The sequence below is a fragment of the Anomaloglossus baeobatrachus genome, chromosome 5 (assembly GCF_048569485.1).
Source record: "Anomaloglossus baeobatrachus isolate aAnoBae1 chromosome 5, aAnoBae1.hap1, whole genome shotgun sequence".
Classification (NCBI taxonomy): domain Eukaryota; kingdom Metazoa; phylum Chordata; class Amphibia; order Anura; family Aromobatidae; genus Anomaloglossus; species Anomaloglossus baeobatrachus.
In genome coordinates this window covers 271,761,053-271,772,433 of record NC_134357.1, presented here as the reverse complement: position 1 = coordinate 271,772,433, position 11,381 = coordinate 271,761,053, and the positions used below count along the sequence as shown (strand labels likewise).

Here is an 11,381-nt window from a genome sequence, read left to right as displayed (position 1 = left end):
GCTTTTACTTGATGTGGTAACTAGTGTGACAGTTGCATAGATTGGGATGTTCCGGATCTGGAGACACCAAACCTGTACTAATTTTTGTTATCACATATATAAACATCAATTGGTATAATAATTTTTTCTTCTTTATGTGATTTTTAAAAACTATTTTATTTAGTCCCTATGGGACTTTCTTTTATTTCTCTGATCGCTGCTGTAATGTATTGCCATGCATGTGAATGTGTACCGGACACACGGGGCAGAGGAGCTCCTCACACTGCAACAGCCCTGGAGAAAGGGACGGAGCCACAGCGCAGGCCTCAGAACCGGAAGTAGTAGTAGCACGTGTCAGCTGTCAACTAAGGGGCGTGGAGGCCAGCAGGATGGAACGCAAGAGGCGGCCGGAAATGTCTTCCGGGTCAGAGGTGACGAGAGGAAGCAGAGAGCAGACATTGCTGTGACTGGCAGAAGTAAGGTAATCTGGAAAGTTAGGTAATCATGGAGCCTAACAGCCCTCAGCATGGAAACCATACAGGAGGAGCAGACTGTGGTGTCCTGTCTATTATTATACAGGAGGAGCAGACTGTGGTGTCCTGTCTATTATTATTATACAGGAGGAGCAGACTGTGGTGTCCTGTCTGTTATTATTATTATACAGGAGGAGCAGACTGTGGTGTCCTGTCTATTATTATACAGGAGGAGCAGACTGTGGTGTCCTGTCTATTATTATTATACAGGAGGAGCAGACTGTGGTGTCCTGTCTATTATTATTATACAGGAGGAGCAGACTGTGGTGTCCTGTCTGTTATTATTATACAGGAGGAGCAGACTGTGGTGTCCTGTCTGTTATTGTTATACAGGAGGAGCAGACTGTGGTGTCCTGTCTGTTATTGTTATACAGGAGGAGCAGACTGTGGTGTCCTGTCTATTATTATTATACAGGAGGAGCAGACTGTGGTGTCCTGTCTGTTATTATTATACAGGAGGAGCAGACTGTGGTGTCCTGTCTGTTATTATTATACAGGAGGAGCAGACTGTGGTGTCCTGTCTGTTATTGTTATACAGGAGGAGCAGACTGTGGTGTCCTGTCTGTTATTGTTATACAGGAGGAGCAGACTGTGGTGTCCTGTCTATTATTATTAAACAGGAGGAGCAGACTGTGGTGTCCTGTCTATTATTATTATACAGGAGGAGCAGACTGTGGTGTCCTGTCTATTATTATTATACAGGAGGAGCAGACTGTGGTGTCCTGTCTATTATTATTATACAGGAGGAGCAGACTGTGGTGTCCTGTCTGTTATTATTATACAGGAGGAGCAGACTGTGGTGTCCTGTCTGTTATTGTTATACAGGAGGAGCAGACTGTGGTGTCCTGTCTGTTATTGTTATACAGGAGGAGCAGACTGTGGTGTCCTGTCTATTATTATTATACAGGAGGAGCAGACTGTGGTGTCCTGTCTGTTATTATTATACAGGAGGAGCAGACTGTGGTGTCCTGTCTGTTATTATTATACAGGAGGAGCAGACTGTGGTGTCCTGTCTGTTATTGTTATACAGGAGGAGCAGACTGTGGTGTCCTGTCTGTTATTGTTATACAGGAGGAGCAGACTGTGGTGTCCTGTCTATTATTATTAAACAGGAGGAGCAGACTGTGGTGTCCTGTCTATTATTATTATACAGGAGGAGCAGACTGTGGTGTCCTGTCTATTATTATTATACAGGAGGAGCAGACTGTGGTGTCCTGTCTGTTATTGTTATACAGGAGGAGCAGACTGTGGTGTCCTGTCTGTATATTATTATACAGGAGGAGCAGACTGTGGTGTCCTGTCTATTATTATTATTATTATTATTATTATTATTATTATACAGGAGGAGCAGACTGTGGTGTCCTGTCTGTTGCTATTATTATACAGGAGGAGCAGACTGTGGTGTCCTGTCTGTTGTTATTATTATTATTATTATTATTATTATTATTATTATACAGGAGGAGCAGACTGTGGTGTCCTGTCTGTTATTATTATTATTATTATTATTATTATACAGGAGGAGCAGACTGTGGTGTCCTGTCTGTTGTTATTATTATTATACAGGAGGAGCAGACTGTGGTGTCCTGTCTGTTATTATTATTATACAGGAGGAGTAGACTGTGGTGTCCTGGCTGTTGTTATTATACTGGAGGAGCAGACTGTGGTGTCCTGGCTGTTGTTATTATACTGGAGGAGCAGATTGTGGTGTCCTGTCTGTTGTTATTATACTGGAGGAGCAGACTGTGGTGTCCTGTCTGTTGTTATTATACAGGAGGAGCAGACTGTGGTGTCCTGTCTGTTATTGTTATACAGGAGGAGCAGACTGTGGTGTCCTGTCTATTATTATTAAACAGGAGGAGCAGACTGTGGTGTCCTGTCTATTATTATTATACAGGAGGAGCAGACTGTGGTGTCCTGTCTATTATTATTATACAGGAGGAGCAGACTGTGGTGTCCTGTCTGTTATTGTTATACAGGAGGAGCAGACTGTGGTGTCCTGTCTGTATATTATTATACAGGAGGAGCAGACTGTGGTGTCCTGTCTATTATTATTATTATTATTATTATTATTATACAGGAGGAGCAGACTGTGGTGTCCTGTCTATTATTATTATTATTATTATTATTATTATTATTATTATTATACAGGAGGAGCAGACTGTGGTGTCCTGTCTATTATTATTATTATTATTATTATTATTATTATTATACAGGAGGAGCAGACTGTGGTGTCCTGTCTATTATTATTATTATTATTATTATTATTATACAGGAGGAGCAGACTGTGGTGTCCTGTCTAGTATTATTATTATTATTATTATACAGGAGGAGCAGACTGTGGTGTCCTGTCTGTTGCTATTATTATACAGGAGGAGCAGACTGTGGTGTCCTGTCTGTTATTATTATTATTATTATTATTATACAGGAGGAGCAGACTGTGGTGTCCTGTCTGTTATTATTATTATTATTATTATTATTATACAGGAGGAGCAGACTGTGGTGTCCTGTCTGTTATTATTATTATACAGGAGGAGCAGACTGTGGTGTCCTGTCTGTTATTATTATTATACAGGAGGAGCAGACTGTGGTGTCCTGTCTGTTGTTATTATACAGGAGGAGCAGACTGTGGTGTCCTGTCTGTTGTTATTATACAGGAGGAGCAGACTGTGGTGTCCTGTCTGTTGTTATAATACAGGAGGAGCAGACTGTGGTGTCCTGTCTGTTGTTATTATACAGGAGGAGCAGACTGTGGTGTCCTGTCTATTATTATTATTATACAGGAGGAGCAGACTGTGGTGTCATGTTTGTTGTTATTATACAGGAGGAGCAGACTGTGGTGTCCTGTCTGCTATTATTATACAGGAGGAGCAGACTGTGGTGTCCTGTCTGTTATTATTATTATTATTATTATACAGGAGGAGCAGACTGTGGTGTCCTGTCTGTTATTATTATTATACAGGAGGAGTAGACTGTGGTGTCCTGGCTGTTGTTATTATACTGGAGGAGCAGACTGTGGTGTCCTGTCTGTTGTTATTATACTGGAGGAGCAGACTGTGGTGTCCTGTCTGTTGTTATACAGGAGGAGCAGACTGTGGTGTCCTGTCTATTATTATTATTATACAGGAGGAGCAGACTGTGGTGTCCTGTCTATTATTATTATTATACAGGAGGAGCAGACTGTGGTGTCCTGTCTGCTATTATTATACAGGAGGAGCAGACTGTGGTGTCCTGTCTATTATTATTATACAGGAGGAGCAGACTGTGGTGTCCTGTCTATTATTATTATACAGGAGGAGCAGACTGTGGTGTCCTGTCTATTATTATTATACAGGAGGAGCAGACTGTGGTGTCCTGTCTGTTATTATTATACAGGAGGAGCAGACTGTGGTGTCCTGTCTGTTATTGTTATACAGGAGGAGAAGACTGTGGTGTCCTGTCTATTATTATTATACAGGAGGAGCAGACTGTGGTGTCCTGTCTAATATTATACAGGAGGAGCAGACTGTAGTGTCCTGTCTATTATTATTATACAGGAGGAGCAGACTGTGGTGTCCTGTCTGTTATTGTTATACAGGAGGAGCAGACTGTGGTGTCCTGTCTGTATATTATTATACAGGAGGAGCAGACTGTGGTGTCCTGTCTGTATATTATTATACAGGAGGAGCAGACTGTGGTGTCCTGTCTATTATTATTATTATTATTATACAGGAGGAGCAGACTGTGGTGTCCTGTCTAGTATTATTATACAGGAGGAGCAGACTGTGGTGTCCTGTCTGTTATTATTATTATACAGGAGGAGCAGACTGTGGTGTCCTGTCTGCTATTATTATACAGGAGGAGCAGACTGTGGTGTCCTGTCTGTTGTTATACAGGAGGAGCAGACTGTGGTGTCCTGTCTATTATTATTATTATACAGGAGGAGCAGACTGTGGTGTCCTGTCTATTATTATTATTATACAGGAGGAGCAGACTGTGGTGTCCTGTCTATTATTATTATTATACAGGAGGAGCAGACTGTGGTGTCCTGTCTGCTATTATTATACAGGAGGAGCAGACTGTGGTGTCCTGTCTGTTATTATTATTATACAGGAGGAGCAGACTGTGGTGTCCTGTCTGTTATTATTATTATACAGGAGGAGTAGACTGTGGTGTCCTGGCTGTTGTTATTATACTGGAGGAGCAGACTGTGGTGTCCTGGCTGTTGTTATTATACTGGAGGAGCAGACTGTGGTGTCCTGTCTGTTGTTATTATACAGGAGGAGCAGACTGTGGTGTCCTGTCTGTATTGTATACAGGAGGAGCAGACTGTGGTGTCCTGTCTGTTGTTATTATACAGGAGGAGCAGACTGTGGTGTCCTGTCTGTTGTTATTATACAGGAGGAGCAGACTGTGGTGTCCTGTCTGTTGTTATTATACAGGAGGAGCAGACTGTGGTGTCCTGTCTGTTGTTATTATACAGGAGGAGCAGACTGTGGTGTCCTGTCTGTTGTTATTATACAGGAGGAGCAGACTGTGGTGTCCTGTCTGTTGTTATTATACAGGAGGAGCAGACTGTGGTGTCCTGTCTGTTGTTATTATTATACAGGAGGAGCAGACTGTGGTGTCCTGTCTGTTGTTATTATTATACAGGAGGAGCAGACTGTGGTGTCCTGTCTGCTATTATTATACAGGAGGAGCAGACTGTGGTGTCCTGTCTGTTATTATTATTATTATTATTATTATTATACAGGAGGAGCAGACTGTGGTGTCCTGTCTGTTGTTATTATACTGGAGGAGTAGACTGTGGTGTCCTGTCTGTTGTTATTATACTGGAGGAGCAGACTGTGGTGCCCTGTCTGTTATTATACAGGAGGAGCAGACTGTGGTGTCCTGTCTGTTATTATTATTATACAGGAGGAGTAGACTGTGGTGTCCTGTCTGTTATTATTGTTATACAGGAGGAGCAGACTGTGGTGTCCTGTCTGTTGTTATTATACAGGAGGAGCAGACTGTGGTGTCCTGTCTGTTGTTATTATACAGGAGGAGCAGACTGTGGTGTCCTGTCTGTTGTTATTATACAGGAGGAGCAGACTGTGGTGTCCTGTGTGTTGTTATTATACAGGAGGAGCAGACTGTGGTGTCCTGTCTATTATTATTATTATACAGGAGGAGCAGACTGTGGTGTCCTGTGTGTTGTTATTATACAGGAGGAGCAGACTGTGGTGTCCTGTCTATTATTATTATTATACAGGAGGAGCAGACTGTGGTGTCCTGTGTGTTATTATACAGGCGGAGCAGACTGTGATGTCCTGTCTGTTATTATTATTATACAGGAGGAGTAGACTGTGGTGTCCTGGCTGTTGTTATTATACTGGAGGAGCAGACTGTGGTGTCCTGTCTGTTGTTATTATACTGGAGGAGCAGACTGTGGTGTCCTGTCTGTTATTATACTGGAGGAGCAGACTGTGGTGTCCTGTCTGTTATTATACAGGAGGAGCAGACTGTGGTGTCCTGTCTTATTATACAGGAGGAGCAGACTGTGGTGTCCTGTCTGTTATTATACAGGAGGAGCAGACTCTGTTTCCCATTTATTTGAATGTATTTTTATGTTTGTTATAAAACAGCAGGAGCAATGATAAGCTATAACCCTACGGGTGTTAACTAGTGATGGGCGTACCCGGACTGTAGAAGTCAGGATCCGTGCTGGTAACCTGGTACCCGTGCGCCAATCCCAGGCCTGGAGTTATCAGGGAACTCCTTGTAACTTTCTGGATAATTAAAAAAAAAAAAAAAAAAGATTGAGCAGGCGCGTTTTACTTACTAGTCTCCGGCATTGGCTGTAACACTACTTCTGGGGCCACTTAACCTCATGCATGTGCACTACTTCCCCCGCCCACCGGCAGTCCCAGCATCTGTGATTGGTTGGCGTCAAACCACAGATAAAGCATATGGCTACAGGCTGCAGCCCCCAGCTGTGTGCTTATCTTGGCTGTGTATCAAAGAGGAACCACATGGGGCTTTTTTTGTGTTTAAATTATTTAACCCCTTCAGCCCCCGGGCATTTTGTGTTTTTCCGTTTTGTTTTTTTCCTCTCTTTCTTCTGAGAGCCGTAACTTATTTTTCCATCAATCTTGCCATATGAGGGCTTGTTTATTGAGGGACAAGTTGTACTTTTAAATGAAACCATAAGTCTTACCATATAGTGTACTGGAAAACGGCAAAAAAATTCCAAGTGCGCAAAAATTGCAAAAAAAGTGTGATGGCACAATAGTTTTTGTGATATTTTATTCAGTGTTCACTATATGGTAAAAACTGATGTGTGGGTATGATGCCTGAGGTCGGTGCGAATTTGTAGACACCAAACATGTATAGGTTTATTTGTATTTAAGGGGTTAAAAGAAATTCACAAGCTCGTCCAATAAAAGTGGCGTACGTTTTGCGTCATTTTCCGAAACTCGTAGCGTTCTCATTTTTCGGGATCTATGGCTCAGTGACTGCTTATTTTTTACGTCTTGAGCTGACGTTTTTAACTGTATCATTTTTGCGCAGATGCTACGTTTTGATCGCCTGTTATTGCATTTTGCGTAAAACTTGCGGCAACCAAAAAACATAATTTTGGCGTTTGGAATTTTTTTGCCACTACGCCGTTTACTGATCAGATTAATTGATTTTATATTTTGATAGATCGGGCATTTCTGAACGTGGCGATACCAAATATGTGAATATAGACAAAATCCCAGAAAACCATGCTCAAAGAAATCCCGGGGGTCCTAAGTGTCTGAGGGCCACACGGGTAGCACAAACTCATAATTATGCATAAACAAAGAGAACAAACGAGTTTTTAAAGTGCAAAGTGTACATATTTATTCAGGATGATGGTGACACAACTTGTAAGCATTAATAAAAGTATAAAACCTGGACCATATCCAAAGTTGTATCCATGTCAAAAACTAGATCAGTCATTAGATGGACAATAGTATATGTGCACTCAAGTGCTCGATATGAGACACTGAAGCAATCCCATATGTGGCAAAATGTAATATGTTTACCATGTATACGGTTTAAGAAACATCAAAGCCACAAATGTTTACAGTGTAAGACTTTACAACAATATTCTGACAATGGCTGTGACACAAACCAACAATACAAGGTATGGAAAAATTAATTCATGATGTCACTCCTGCAAGTCCGGAGACCAGCCTATATTAGCTTGACAGCGTCCTGATTATCTGCAACATGTGAACCAAACAGATATGAGATTCGCTGGTGATTATATTATGTTACAACAGTATTATAGCAATGGCTCTAACTGCCTAGTGAGCAGACCAGCAATGACGGACGTTACAAGATTAATAAACCTAAAGAGGCTCGTGCATTTTCCCTCATAGGTTGTTACTCCGGTAGTCAGGAATCATACCCTTGGTTGTTGTATAAAGTCCAGAAGGTGAACAGTGGATACACACTGGTGGTCCAGGGTCGTGGTCCCCAGGCTGCCCGACGTACGTTTCGATTTGAAGTGTTCTTTTTCTTCTTCAGGGGATGGGGTGCCATGGAGTATGTTCAAGACATGCCGGTTTTTAAATGGAGGCGCCGATGACCATGCCCGGAAGTCACATGGTGGCGCATGCGCAGATCCATCCGGCAAGTCTCGCGTGACGCGGCGCCGTCTCGCCAGTATGCGCATGCGCGGGAGCGGGGGACGCGTCACCATAGCTCCCGCGCATGCGCAAGGCAACAGACAGCTTCGGCAACACGGAGAGACGCAGAGGACCCGGGCATGCGCACATGACTGCCGGGAGTGGATAAGTTGTATACAATATTGAAATACATTTGTTTTACAATTAAAGGGGCACCACACAAGGGGTTTTCCAGAGGATCCATATGATTATATAATGATTTTGCCTAGAAGTAGGAGGAAAAGCCAAAAATAAAAAGATCGGCATTAGAACAACAGGACCAGAGAAAGTTAAAAACAATAATTAAAAATACAAACAAGAGATACAGTGGGGCAATTGTGGTCACTCGGAGGACATCATAATTCAGTTAAATGGGCAGCACGCACATACTAAGTCACAGGAATGGAGCAAAACTGACGGATTCATTAAGGCCCATTGGGGTCATTGTATTTAATGTGAGAATCCATTTTGTTTCACATTGCGCCAACCGCTTTCTAAGGTCACCACCCCTGATCCCCCCATCTATCACATCAATACCTCTGATTTGTAACTGTGAGGGGTCACAGGAGTGGTGAGACTTGAAATGCCTTGGCAATGTTTTCAATAGTGTGGTATCTGTTATTGCCCTCCGAGTGACCACGATTGCCCCACTGTATCTCTTGTTTGTATTTTTAATTATTGTTTTTAACTTTCTCTGGTCCTGTTGTTCTAATGCCGATCTTTTTATTTTTATGGTGACGCGTCCCCCGCTCCCGCGCATGCGCATACTGGCGAGACGGCGCCGCGTCACGCGAGACTTGCCGGATGGATCTGCGCATGCGCCACCATGTGACTTCCGGGCATGGTCATCGGCGCCTCCATTTAAAAACCGGCATGCCTTGAACATACTCCATGGCACCCCATCCCCTGAAGAAGAAAAAGAACACTTCAAATCGAAACGTACGTCGGGCAGCCTGGGGACCACGACCCTGGACCACCAGTGTGTATCCACTGTTCACCTTCTGGACTTTATACAACAACCAAGGGTATGATTCCTGACTACCGGAGTAACAACCTATGAGGGAAAATGCATGAGCCTCTTTAGGTTTATTAATCTTGTAACGTCCGTCATTGCTGGTCTGCTCACTAGGCAGTTAGAGCCATTGCTATAATACTGTTGTAACATAATATAATCACCAGCGAATCTCATATCTGTTTGGTTCACATGTTGCAGATAATCAGGACGCTGTCAAGCTAATATAGGCTGGTCTCCGGACTTGCAGGAGTGACATCATGAATTAATTTTTCCATACCTTGTATTGTTGGTTTGTGTCACAGCCATTGTCAGAATATTGTTGTAAAGTCTTACACTGTAAACATTTGTGGCTTTGATGTTTCTTAAACCGTATACATGGTAAACATATTACATTTTGCCACATATGGGATTGCTTCAGTGTCTCATATCGAGCACTTGAGTGCACATATACTATTGTCCATCTAATGACTGTGATCTAGTTTTTGACATGGATACAACTTTGGATATGGTCCAGGTTTTATACTTTTATTAATGCTTACAAGTTGTGTCACCATCATCCTGAATAAATATGTACACTTTGCACTTTAAAAACTCGTTTGTTCTCTTTGTTTATGCAAATATGTGAATATATGTTTTATTTTTTTAACCCCTTAATTTTCAATGGGAGTGAAAGGGGGGTGATTTGAACTTTTAGGTTTTTATATATTTTTTTTTTTTAATTTTTTAAAATCTTTTTTTAACTTTTTTATTTATTTATTAATTTTACTAGTCCCCCTAGGGGGCTATAGCGATCAGCAATCCGATCGCTCTGCCCTATCTGCTGATCACAGCTACAGCGCTGAGAACTGCAGATACGGTGCTTTACTTTCAATGCCGGCAGTATTCCGGCATTGAGAGGAAATGACTCATGTTAGCTACAGGCGTCATCACATGACCCTGTGCTACGATGGCAACCACCGAAAGTCACGTGATCGTGTCACGTGACTTCCGATGGAGGCGGGGTAAGTCACTGTCATGGCGGCGCGCATATACATCTCTCTGCCAGAATTTGGCACCGAGATGTAAGGGGTTAATGGTCGCGGGTGGAAGCGATTCCACCCGCGACTAGCAGGCACACATGTCAGCTGTTGAAAACAGCTGATATGTGCGTGGATCGCCGCGACCTGCCCACGGCAGGGGGCGGGGATTAACCTCACACGATCCATGACATACACAGTACGTCATGGGTCGTTAAGGGGTTATATAAATATGCGGTTCCCTCAATTTTGATACCCAGCCATGATAAAGCCGACAACTGGGGGCTGGTATTCTCAGGCTGGGGAGGCCCATGGCTATTGGCTCCTCCCCACCAGCTTAAAAATAGCAGTCTGTAGGGGCCTAAAATTCATTAAATACAACATTATCGACACTTTACCCGACTTAACCCAATTGTCCTGGTGTGGTGGCACTCAAGGTAATAAGTGGTTAATGACAAGCGATGAGCAAATCCATGGAAATTCGGTTCAGCACATGCAGCTGAACTGCACCTTTACGGGCTTGGACTTGGCCCTGAACCACAATGGAGGTCACTGATTGCCCACATGCAGCCAGCCATAAGCAGATTACTTCCGGGGGCAGGTGGGCAGACCTGAAGCCCCCCCCCCTCCCCCTGTTTTTTTTTTAATTTGTGGCACACTACACCTAACAACGCTGTTATCCCCAGTGAGAGCCATTCAAACCCTGCAAGCGACTCACACAGGGCTGAGCACTGAGCATACCCGAGCACAGCGATGCTCCTGCCAGGGAAGTTCATACGTAAAACACCTGAACTCCGAACTCTGTGTTGTTTTTGTTTTGTTTTTAAAAGTCAGTGTTCGGCTGAACATTGTGCCCGCTCATATCTATTAATGATGGCTCACAGCTGCCTGTAGTGGGGGGCATCTATGAGACCCCCCCATTACTAATCTGTAACTGAAAAGAAATAAACACAGAACTAAACCTCTATTTGAAATAAAAACACCCCTCCCCCCACCTTCTTTCACCCCTTATTAACACCAAACACCCAGTTCTGACATAATCCACACAAGCTCCCACAATGATTCGGACTCTGCTACATACACTCTGAAGGCACAGTGCACGGACAAAGAATGTGTCTGCACGCCGTGGGCTCGAGGCAGAGACTGACTGATCCACAGCGATGAGCGGTGACGTCACTCTGTT

General features: G+C 43.1%; 1 protein-coding gene across 1 annotated transcript in view; it reads left to right on the top strand.

Moving 5' to 3' along the window:
• The first annotated feature begins 403 nt into the window (after positions 1-403).
• Positions 404-11,381, top strand: part of LOC142312737 (uncharacterized) — an 80,456-nt gene continuing 69,478 nt past the window's right edge. Inside the window, exon 1 of the mRNA XM_075351725.1 lies at positions 404-460. The gene's annotated coding sequence lies outside the window, so the exon portion shown is untranslated. The remainder of the gene's footprint in view (positions 461-11,381) is intronic.